We start from the raw sequence: 12,308 nt of genomic DNA on the forward strand, positions 1-12,308 counted from the left end.
TCAGACTTTAAAGTCTGAAAACCACTGCACCTGCATTGCCGTGTCCTCGATCCCGCTGATGTCATCAAGAGCGCACAGCGCAGGCCCAGTATGGTCTGTGTCTGCGCAGTACACTCCTGGTGACATCAGCGGGAGCGAGGACACGGGCGTGCAGGCGCAGTGGTTTTCTGACTTTAAAGTCAGAAATTCCAGAAGTGAACTAGAGGCGGGGCCGGAGCATCGGTGAGTGGCTGCGCCAACACAGGATGTCTGCGGGGGACCATTAGAAGCCCCGGGCAAGTTCAGCTCATTTTCCCCCGACCCCTACAGTATCCCTTTAAGTCTTTCCAAGGCGATAAGTGACATGATGAGATAAAAAAAGGTGTATGCACAGTGCAACACATATTAATAACCAGGCTGTTTTATTATTTGAAGCCTGAAAGAGTTAATTTTTAAGCATGGAAGTGACAGATTCTGTCTTGTCTGTACCTTGTCGGGAATATAATAAACATCTCTTGATAAACAGATCACAGCCATAAAAGTTTTCTTGGCAGAATACAACTTCAGAGAGCAGGTAGAGATAAAATAAACTATTTACTTTTTTTTTTAATCTCTATGGCTAAGTACACAGTGGGACGTTAAAGTCGCACGTTAAAACAGCATTTAACGCAGAATAACTCACTGCAATGAAAAATCAATGCCCCGTTCACAGTGCACACGTTACGTTAGTGACTAACGCTGCACGTTAAGTAAAAGTACTGCATGCAGTGCGTTATACACGTTATTAGCTGCGTTGGACTGTTTGCACATGCTCAGTAATGACTTGGATGCATACTTTTCATTGCCTGTATTTTTTACTGTATCTGCTGAAAGCGATGGTAACGCTGCGTTGCCACTTTTTGGGCGCGTTGCGTTGTAAGCTTGCGGTGCGACTTTAACGTGGCATCAAAACGCAACGTCCCACTATGAATCTAGCCTGAGACACTTACTGTATTAGGGTACCACTGAGCAGAGGCAAGAAAACATTAAATCTAGTTTGTAAATGTTTAAAATAAAATAAAACCATTGGATATCTAAAAAAGTCATTTTTAGGAGTAGGAGCATAAATATAGTTGTTTATCTCATCAGTTTATTTTCACCTCAGGTTCACTTTAAGGACTGATGTACAGATCTGTGTATAATAGTTGTATTTCTCTACTGAAAAATGTGTTTAATGGACTCCAAACTTCATTCTCATCATTTAAATTGATATATTTCTTAATTTCAGATGTTAATATGAAGATACATTAGTGATGATAGAAAGGACCAGTGCGGTTTGAATTTTAAAATTACATCTTTGCCTATTAATTTTTAATGTAGTGTATATGTGGCTAGGGGTGTGGCAAGGATATAATTAGGTGTGGCAGGAGTGTGTCTAAAATGTCCCTATATCTCAAAATGTTGTGCTTGTCAGTGGATTATGCAACAAAGGCTCCTGTTTTGTGCAGCCAAAGCAGGATGTATGAAGCATGGAGTCACATGGAGTGTGCAGTGAAGTGCACATAAGTGAACTCCCACTAACCCTGTCCACGTTTTCGGTACTGAAATGGTGCTGAAGTTTGGTGTTTTGCAGTATTCTTGTGTTCTGAATTCAATATGCAGAATTCAAACTCCCAACACTACTTCTTAGTAAATAAATACATTTATCCATATTTATCCATACATCAGATGAAAAAGAGAATAACTGGAAGAAAGCAAGCCAGAAGGATTTGATTACAAAATAGGGACTGTCCTGTTGGAAGCTGTGCAGTTATTTTCAAACTTTATTCAGCTCACAAACTTGTCATCAGTGGCATCCTGGCCTACCTCATTTTTAAAGCTCAGCAGATAAACTACTAAGCATTAAGGAAATCCATGATGCAAATGCTCCTCCGTCGTCCCCTACCCCCCCCCCCCCCCTACTATGATCAGCTGTAATCCGTGCCGTTGTTGGCCAACTCGGTTTGGGTCGCGGACTTTGAACCGGATGTTTAAAGGACAACTGAAATGAGAGGGATATGGAGGCGGTCATATTTTTTCCTTTTAAGCAATACCAGTTGCCTGGCCATCCTGCTGATCCTCTGCCTCTGATACCTTTAGTCATAGACCCTGAACAAGCATGCAGCAGATCAGGCATTTCTGGCATTATTGTCAGATCTGACAAAATTTGCTGCATGCTTGTTTCTGGTGTGATTCAGACACTACTGACGCCAAATAGAGCAGCACGGCTGCCAGGCAACTGGTATTGTTTAAAAAGAAATAAATATGGGAGCCTCTATATTCTTCTCTCTTCAGTTTCCCTTTAATGGCCACGCATGCGCAGTTTGATCAGTTTACCTCATGCATCTGCGCAGTCTGGGTTTGAAGGATGTTGCTGCCGTACTCCTGAGAGAGCTGCGCTCACAGCACTGGCAGCAGTGCATCAATCGAATTGCACATGCAATGCCATGAAACTACCGGTTTCATAGGTTGTGACCTAAAAAGGGTTGACCAACTACAGCACGGTTTACAGCAAAAAGAGATAAATATTCTTGTATAATCTATATGTGATTTCATAAATAGAAGTGTGCAGGTTATTTTTATGGCTAATAGTCTGATGTGAATTTAGAAAATGCACAAAAGTTGTAATTTGCTAGTTCCTTTGAAATAATTGAATAAAGAGGCAAACACTGCAGCTTAGTCATTTATATTTACCAGCTTATGTAAGCTTTTCTTCAAATTTAAAAGCTTATGTAAGCTTTACTGCAACCTTTACTAAAATAACTTTTTTCTATTAGCTTCCAGCTATGGTTCTTGTGTTTAGGGCACACAAAGGGAAGTAAGAGCTGATTGTCCTTTCACATTGGGAAAAGGGTGCTTTCAAGAGAAGGAGGACTTGCCTCCCATCCCTTTTCAGGGCTCTTTCACACTAAGTTTGATGCAACGTTAAGGTCGCATAACGTGCCCCTAACGTTGCGTGTTAGCTTTGAAGTTGGACGTTATATTTAACTGCGTTATGTGTCTCTTGATGCGTACTTGATGTGTACTTTTTGACGCATACTGAACTAACGAAAACGGCGCATGCGGCACATTTAAAAAAAAAAAAGAAAACATTACTGAGCATGTGCAAACAGTCCAACGTAGCTAACAATGCAGACAGCGCACAGCATGCAGCACTTTCTACATATTGTTACACACAATGCAAGGTGAGCACTGTGAATGTAACACATACTTTGTGCTACTGTGCGTTAGCACTTTGTATAACGTGCGGCTGTAACGTCGCACTGTGAAATCAGCCTTAAGGTACGCCGTATTTGTCAAGGCGTAGAGCCTCACATTTATCCAACAACAGTTGCTTTTGCTTACTTTTGAGGATTTCACAGGAATATGACATTATACAGTCCCTACGCTTGGATTAAAGCGGATCCGAGATGAAAAACTAACTATAACAAGTAACTTATCTATATATTTATTTAAAGTTTAGATAGTTTACACAGCATATCTAACTGCAAAACTTTAAAAAGTGTATGATTATTTATTCCTTTGATACAATGAGGGCAGCCATGTTCTTTTTGTCATATTGTCACAGGCTGAGGGCTGGAGATGATATCAGCTTTCTTCAGTCCCCTCTCCTTTTCTCTCCTCCCCTCTGCCTTTGAAATCAATGGCTAGTAACACCTCCCCCTCTTCCTGCCCAGACTGAGCTCCCTTGCTATTGTCTGAAAATGCCTTGGCTCTCTGAAAACTGTGGGCGAGGCTTGTTTAGTTTATAGGGAATTAAAGTATTAAAACAAAAAAGTATTTGGCTTGAGGAATGCCCTATAAACTATAGGAAAGGGACACCATTATGCAATAAGTAAAAGTTTACCTCGGATCCACTTTAAGTACAATCCTGCAGTGTCAAAGGGAGAAGAACCATCCCCTTAGTTGTGCTGACATGTATATCAAGATGTTGATGGCTTAGCAAGTCAAAATTTCATTAAAAGTTTTTGTTTGTTTTGCAAAGTGCTCTTAAACCAAATTATTCTCAATCCAAGGTTTAATTGTATTTGTATAGGGCCCCTGATTGGACACTTAATTTTACTGGGTGGGGGTAGCCTCTGTCTACATTTAACCTTATTGCTGCAAAACCAACCTTCTAGGTGCAGAGAAGGTACGCATGGAAGTAATATAATAGCTGGGTGTGTGGGGTAGAGCATGTATCTTTTTATTTGTGTTAATTTAGTAGGCTAAAATTGTTAAAGCCCAATCTACACGATACGATTCTTTGTACGATTCGATTACGATTCTATTTACGATTCTATTAAAACCGACATGTCCGATCAGGATTCGATTTGATGCAATTAGATTTGACATTGTTTTGCAATTGCAAATCGAACTGAATCAAATCGAATCCCCATCGGACATGTCGGATTTAATCCAATCGTAAATAGAATCGTAATCGAATCGTACAAAGAATCGTATCGTGTAGACTGGGCTTAAGGGCTTGTTCACACCTAGGGTGTTTTTGTCCTTTTTTTAAGCGCCAGCGATTTTGAAAATCGCCCTAAAAAGCTTGTGTAATGATTCCCTATGAGAGTGTTCTCATCTGAGCGGTTTGTTTCCTATCCGCTCAGCAAAGCGCTGCCTGTACAATTTTCTGAGCGTTTTTGCTCAATAGAAGGTATAGCGATTTCCCCAGCACTTTCATTAATAAATACATTGTATTTATTTATTTTCGGGTCAAAGAGTTCACTTCTTGACTTGCGTCAGGAAGTGAAAAAAGCCAAATTGCTCTGCAAAAGCGCTTAGAAAAGTGCTTTAAAAAAAACAGCAGCGCCCACCCGAATGCTGGAAGGGGGGAAAAAAAATCACCCAAAGTATCGAAAATTGCTGGCGTCAGCGATTTCGATTTTAGATGTGAACAACCATTTTCATGCACATTAGCCCTTTATTTGATATCTAAGAGAGATAGTAACTTCTGACACCACTAAACCACTTTGACAAGGATTGGCATACTGAGCTCTTGCTGGGTGATGAGACACTTACGCGGAGGTTATAAAAGGTAAAGCTCATGGGAAGGTTAAGGTTTAGTTAGGGATCAAGAGCTTACACTTATCCGTCTCTGTTTGTTGCATCGGGGGATGGGTCACCTGTAAATAGGAGTTGTCTAGCAAGTGCAACTGTGTGAATGTCACTGTTGCTATAACAGTCCATTAAAATGTTATGTGTTTATGAGGGTGCTGAATCACATGAAAATAGGTCTAACTACAAATTGTAACTGAATTAATTAGTTACAGGTTCGTTTGTTTTTTCAGCTTTCATTTTATTCAAGTTTTTCTCAAGATATACAAAAGAACGTAGTAAAGGTAACTTTTATTCAACATAACAAAAAAAGCAGTGGTACACTCCACATCCAAGGTAGTATAATGAAACAACAGTGCTAGCTCAAAGTACGCTGGATAACATTTCAGGTGAATGGGCCAAACATTTCCTAAATATGTATTATATAGTTTTCATGTCTTGTGCAAGTGAAACTGCATTTGCTAAATTGACTCTGTTTATGTGCCTGCAAAGTAGGATGCTGTACATTTTTGCACACAACCCCAACCAGGGGCATAAACCCATGGCTGGCAATGTGCGCAGATATGGACACCAGGATTGTATACAGGTGAACATTACACCATCTCATACAAAGTTCTCCACAAGTTGTCACTTCCATATGTTTCCTCCTTAATTTCCAAATACTATCCCATCCACAACCTTCAATCCTCCCTCAAAACTCTCCTGACCTCTAGTTTGGTTGCTTCTTCTCATTTTCTCACTTATGTATCCAGGGCTTCTGACCTCTTTTTTGGAACCTCTTGCTCCCATCCCCATAAACACTGAGGAGGGTCCTTCTTTCCCTTCCAAAACTGACTAAAGGTGAACTTGATTTTCTTTGCAAGCCTGACATCTGTACTCCTCTGGAAAAGTAGGTAATCTCAGAAAATTCTGATCTTAATGAATGAGTAATAACCCTTTCTCATTTTCATTGCCTGGACTAATCCACTGGGAGCAAACCTGGACACTATCTGGATCTCTGTTACAGTGAATACAGTGGTGTGAAAAACTATTTGCCCCCTTCCTGATTTCTTATTCTTTTGCATGTTTATCACACTTAAATGTTTCTGCTCATCAAAAACCGTTAACTATTAGTCAAAGATAACATAATTGAACACAAAATGCAGTTTTAAATGATGGTTTTTATTATTTAGTGAGAAAAAAACCTCAAAACCTACATGGCCCTGTGTGAAAAAGAAATTGCCCCCTGAACCTAATAACTGGTTGGGCCACCCTTAGCTGCAATAACTGCAATCAAGCGTTTGCGATAACTTGCAACGAGTCTTTTACAGCGCTCTGGAGGAATTTTGGCCCACTCATCTTTGCAGAATTGTTGTAATTCAGCTTTATTTGAGGGTTTTCTAGCATGAACCGCCTTTTTAAGGTCATGCCACAACATCTCAATAGGATTCAGGTCAGGACTTTGACTAGGCCACTCCAAAGTCTTCATTTTGTTTTTCTTCAGCCATTCAGAGGTGGCAGCACCTAAGATCGCTTCAGCTTGAGTTGACGAACAGATGGCCGGACATTCTCCTTCAGGATTTTTTGGTAGACAGTAGAATTCATGGTTCCATCTATCACAGCAAGCCTTCCAGGTCCTGAAGCAGCAAAACAACCCCAGACCATCACACTACCACCACCATATTTTACTGTTGGTATGATGTTCTTTTGCTGAAATGCTGTGTTACTTCTATGCCAGATGTAACGGGACACGCACCTTCCAAAAAGTTCAACTTTTGTCTCGTCGGTCCACAAGGTATTTTCCCAAAAGTCTTGGCAATCATTGAGATGTTTTTTAGCAAAATTGAGACAAGCCTTCATGTTCTTTTTGCTTAAAAGTGGTTTGCGCCTTGGATATCTGCCATGCAGGCTGTTTTTGCCCAGTCTCTTTCTTATGGTGGAGTCATGAACACTGACCTTAATTGAGGCAAGTGAGGCCTGCAGTTCTTTAGAAGTTGTCCTGGGGTCTTTTGTGGCCTCTCGGATGAGTTTTCTCTGCGCTCTTGGGGTAATTTTGGTCGGCCGGCCACTCCTGGGAAGGTTCATCACTGTTCCTTGTTTTTGCCATTTGTGGATAATGGCTCTCACTGTGGTTTGCTGGAGTCCCAAAACTTTAGAAATGGCTTTATAACCTTTACCAGACTGATAGATCTCAATTACAGTACTTTTGTTCTCATTTGTTCCTGAATTTCTTTGGATCTTGGCATGATGTCTAGCTTTTGGTCTACTTCTCTGTGTCAGATAGCTCCTATTTAAGTGATTTCTTGATTGAAACAGGTGTGGCAGTAATCAGGCCTGGGGGTGACTACAGAAATTGAACTCAGGTGTGATAAACCACAGTTAAGTTATTTTTTAACCAGGGGGGCAATCACTTTTTCACACAGGGCCATGTAGGTTTGGAGGTTTTTTTCTCACTAAATAATAAAAACCATCATTTAAAACTGCATTTTGTGTTCAATTATGTTATCTTTGACTAATAGTTAACGGTTTTTGATGAGCAGAAACATTTAAGTGTGACAAACATGCAAAAGAATAAGAAATCAGGAAGGGGCCAAATAGTTTTTCACACCACTGTATGTGTTACATATAAGCAATACGAAACAGGGATTGCAATTAATTCCTGGAAAGAATGGAACTGAACTAAAGGATTTTCCACCCTCAGCTATAGCGATGTTTAATTTTGAAGCAATACTAACTTAAAAAAAGTTTGATACCCACCTATGGAGAGGAAAGGCTCTAAATCCCATAGAGCCTCCCCTCTACTCTCTTCATCTCATAGTTCCAGCACTGGGCCCCGATGAAGATCTTGACCATTTTGGTTGAATACCTCTTCAGCCCTCTATCGGGCAGCCTTCGGACGTACTCGCATCTCCAGGTGAATCCGTACTGCACACATGCAAGTCTGAGGTTGTGCATGCGCAGTATGGATGTGCCGGTCTTCGGAAGCACTCTGGGATGCAAGTAGCTTTCGAAGTGGCCGAGGAGTCCTGAAGGTGCTGAAATTCAACAGGGGACAGTGGTGGAACCAGGGGATGGAGAGAGGACTAGGAAAGCTCTATATAGGATCCATAGCCTTCCCCCTGCAAAGGTGAGTATCTAACTCCTTTTTTTAGCTCACTTCAGTATTGCTTTAAAGAGGAACTCCAGTGAAAATAATGTAGTAAAAAAAGTGCTTCATTTTTTACCATAATTATGTATAAATGATTTAGTCAGTGTTTGCTCATTGTAAAATCTTTCCTCTCCCCGATTTACATTCTGACATTTATTACACGGTGACATTTTTACTGTGGACAAGTTATGTAGCTGCTCCTAGCTGTTTTGGCTGTTAGAGATAGCTGTAAACAGCTAATTCCTGTCTGTGAACATTGTTACATTGTGGCAGTTTGCCCAGAGTACCGCGGTACTCAGAGCTTCTTGTGGGAGGGGTTTCAGCACAAAATCAGTCATACAGTGCCCCCTGATGGTCTGTTTGTGAAAAGCATCATATTTCTCATGTAACAGGGGGTATCAGCTACTGATTGGGATAAAGTTCAATTCTAGGTTGGAGTTTCTCTTTAAGGGCTAGTTAACAATGGGCGATTTTTCAGAGCTTTGCTGATCGCCGGTGATCAGCAAAGCGCTGCTACTAATGTATCCCTATGGATACATTTACACAGCAGCGTTTGTGATTTTGATCAATCGCAAACGCGCTGCATGCAGTGTTTCGGGAGCGATTGTGATGTGATTCTTAGTCAATCAACAGGAATCACAAGCGCAAATCGAGCTGAATCACAAGCGCAAATCGAGCTGAATCACAAGCGCAAATCGAGCTGAATCACAAGCGCAAATCGAGCTGAATCACAAGCGCAAATCGAGCTGAATCACAAGATTTTGGCCGCAAATTGTGCAGCCGAACGCGATCATGGGCAAGCGGCGCTCCAAGCGTGAACCTGCCCTTAACTATGTGATACTGTACATGAGAAGATGAATTGAGGCCTCATTCACAATTCTAAACATACGTGCACATACGTTTTCACATGCCTGTTTCTTATTCATAACGTGCATTCATCTGTGAGTCTGTGGTGGTAATAAAATACAATTGAATGTGAAAACATGAAAAGCAGGTGGAAAAAAAAGGCACCAATAACATCTCATCTGAAACTAAAAATATGATTTACTTATATTAAATATAGATGTGACTTTGCCTGAAGCTGCTTCTTCACCTCAGCTCATGGAAACAGTCTGGCTCGCTCATTCCAGGAAAGTTTTTTGGGGAAGCCGGTTAGTAATGGGAAATTTGGGCACTGCAGTTGCCATGGAAGTTTGGGCACCCAGTTTAAGCACACCTGAACCGGAAGTAAAGATTTGAATTTTAACTTAGCTGGGGCTTCTTACAGCACCCCATAGTCTGGCAGGTCCCTCTGGGTCTCCTACACTGTTCCGCTGTCAGCTCCAAATTCCTGAGACTGAAGCCCCAAGTTGCACCTACAGCGCATGCTCAATACCATTGCCAGAAGCATCTGTGCATGCGTATTTCTCACAAGAATGAAATAGGCCTGTGCAGATTGTGGAGCATGCACGGATGGGACTGCACATGTGCAGTGGAGCTCAAGACCGCAGGAGTTTCAGAGCTACCAGCAGGAGAACAGAGGTGGCCCAGAGGATGCCGAGGGACCTGCTGGACTATGGGGCCTGGAAGAACCCCACACTAAGTTAAAATCCCCAGGTTTGCTTACAATTCAGGCTTACTATCATTGTGACAATAAAGGGAAATTCGACCAGAGGCCGCCCACTATAAAACTGCCCGCTATTTGTAGTCACAGTTTGTATAGAAGGTGGCTCCGATACCTGCTATTTTATAGGCCTCCTCAGGTGCCCAAACTTCCCTTTATAGCCACAATTAACATGGGTGCCTAAGGTGTGCAAATCCTGGCATTTTGTGCATATAGCAGCGAAGAGGGTATGGACACGGTTAGGCAGGGGAGCAGGGTCAGTGAGATATCGTGGGGGGGGGGGGATCGTTAGGGATAGGAATCGGTGAGGGGCGGTCAGTTAGGGTTAGGCATTAGTGGGGGGGGGGGGAGAATCTGTTTAGGACAAGGCATCGAGGGGGGATCAGTTAGGGTTAGCCATCGGTAGAGGGTGGGCTTGTGTGAGAATAGGGTTAGGTTTGGTGTTACAGGTAGTAAAATATTGGTAAAATTTAGATATTTTCCTTCCAGATTTACGACCCAATAGTAGAATATCAGTAATGTTATCAATACTCTACTAGTGGCTATTTCCCATGTCCAAATTTCCCCAGTGCCCTTTTTGCATGTACACATGCCAAATAATCTGTATGCTTTTTGCATGCAAGGAAGTAAACCGAACAGAAGAAACCAACACATTACAAGCCACATGTAGAAAGTGCCCTGGATGAGATCTGGCTGGTGGGTGCTAGTCTACTCTTTAAAGCAGAGTTCCTCAACCCTGTCCTCAAGGCCCACCAACCGTGCATGTTTTGCAGAAAACCACAAACATTCAGAGGTGGGGTAATTAGTGTCTCAGCAGAGCTGATTAACTACCTCTGTGGATTTCCACAAAACATGCACTGTTAATGGGCCTTGAGGACAGGGTTGGGGAACACTGCTTTAAAGTCTGAGGATATTAAAAAAATGAGATCTACTTACCTGGGGCTTCCTCCAGCCCCTGGCAGCCTATCTGTCCCTCGCCGCAGCTCCGGTGTCCTGGGATCCCCTCTGATGGAGATGCCGACCTCGCCAGGTTGGGATCATCGGTGTAAGTGCACGGCCGTGCCACTTGCGATCGCTCTCGTGACCTGGAGTGTTCTGCGCAGGTGCAGAAGTACGTGAGTGCGAGCGGGTGCGCTTGCGCAGATGCAGAAGATCTCAACCTGGCGAGGTTGGCATCTCCAACTGAGGGCATCCCGGGACACCGGAGCTGCAGGGAGGGACAGATCGGCTGCCAGGAGCTGGAGAAAGCCCCAGGAAGTAGATCTTATTTTTTTATATCCTAGGGCATTTGACACCCGGTGCTGGGTATTATAAGACCCCCCCCCCCCCCCCCCCCAAAAAAAAAAAAACAGGAAAGGAGTGAATATGGCATACTAATGCACTAGGAAGCTAGTGTAGTTGCCTCCAGAATAGTTGCCCCAGTATAGCTAGTATAGTTGCCCCCAGTATAGGTAGTATAGTTGCCCGTAGTATAGTTGCCCCCAGTATAAGTAATATAGTTGCCCCCAGTATAAGTAATATAGTTGCCCCCAGTATAAGTAATATAGTTGCCCCCAGTGTAGCTAGTATAGTTGCCCCCAGTGTAGGTAGTTTAGTTGCCCCCCAGTATAGGTAGTATAGTTGCCCCCAGTGAAGGTAGTATAGTTGCCCCTAGTGTAGGTAGTTTAGTTGCCCCCAGTACAGCTAGTATAGTTGCCCCCAGTGAAGCTAGTATAGTTGCCCCCAGTGTAGCTAGTACAGTTGCTCCCAGTGTAGGTAGTATAGTTACACCCAGTGATGGGAAGCACAATGAGAGGCTTTGAAGACGGAGAGCTGTGATGATGGTGACACTGCGCTCCAGCGCCTGGAACGCAGAAAACAGGTGAGTATCCGCCGGCCGCACCTACTTGCCGCTGATATATGGATGGGGAGAGAGGCAGAAGGAGGGGACCCAGGTGAGGAAGGAGGGTTTCTGGCCCCCCTCCCCGCCGCTGTCCCCGCTTCTAGCGATGCTTCCCCTCCTGCTCTGCCGCTGTGGGGGGTCGTGGCGACACCCCACTCCCTGTCAGACACCCGGTGTGCCACACCCTCCCACGCCCAATGGTAGGAATGCCCCTTATCCTCGGACATATACTTTAAGGGACCCAGCAGAAAACCTCATAGGGAAATTCTGATGATGTGATTGGGTACACAACACGCTCTCAAACATTTAGGTATCAGATAATTTGTAGTATGCTGGTCTGACAAAAGGCAGTCATTCAAACAAAACCGCTGTTTTTATAGTCTTCCATGCAACCAGAACCCACAAGAAAGGTTTGAATATAACTTTGCAGCGTATTTGTAAACATCAGTGTTTTGGGTTCCAGTATCTGTCAAGCCTCTAAGCTAATGAAATGTCGCTTTGTGCTATTGGCCAGAATGTGGACTTTGCCTCTGATCCCCGTGCTGAGATTGGATAAATAATTTGCCTATCTCATATCTGATATGATATCTCATATCTCATCTCTGATATGTCAGCGAAATGAATAGCCGCCGGTGTCATGTTTAGTAGTAGTGCAT

This window comes from Hyperolius riggenbachi, chromosome 3 (genome assembly GCF_040937935.1).
Source record: "Hyperolius riggenbachi isolate aHypRig1 chromosome 3, aHypRig1.pri, whole genome shotgun sequence".
Taxonomy (NCBI): Eukaryota; Metazoa; Chordata; class Amphibia; order Anura; family Hyperoliidae; genus Hyperolius; species Hyperolius riggenbachi.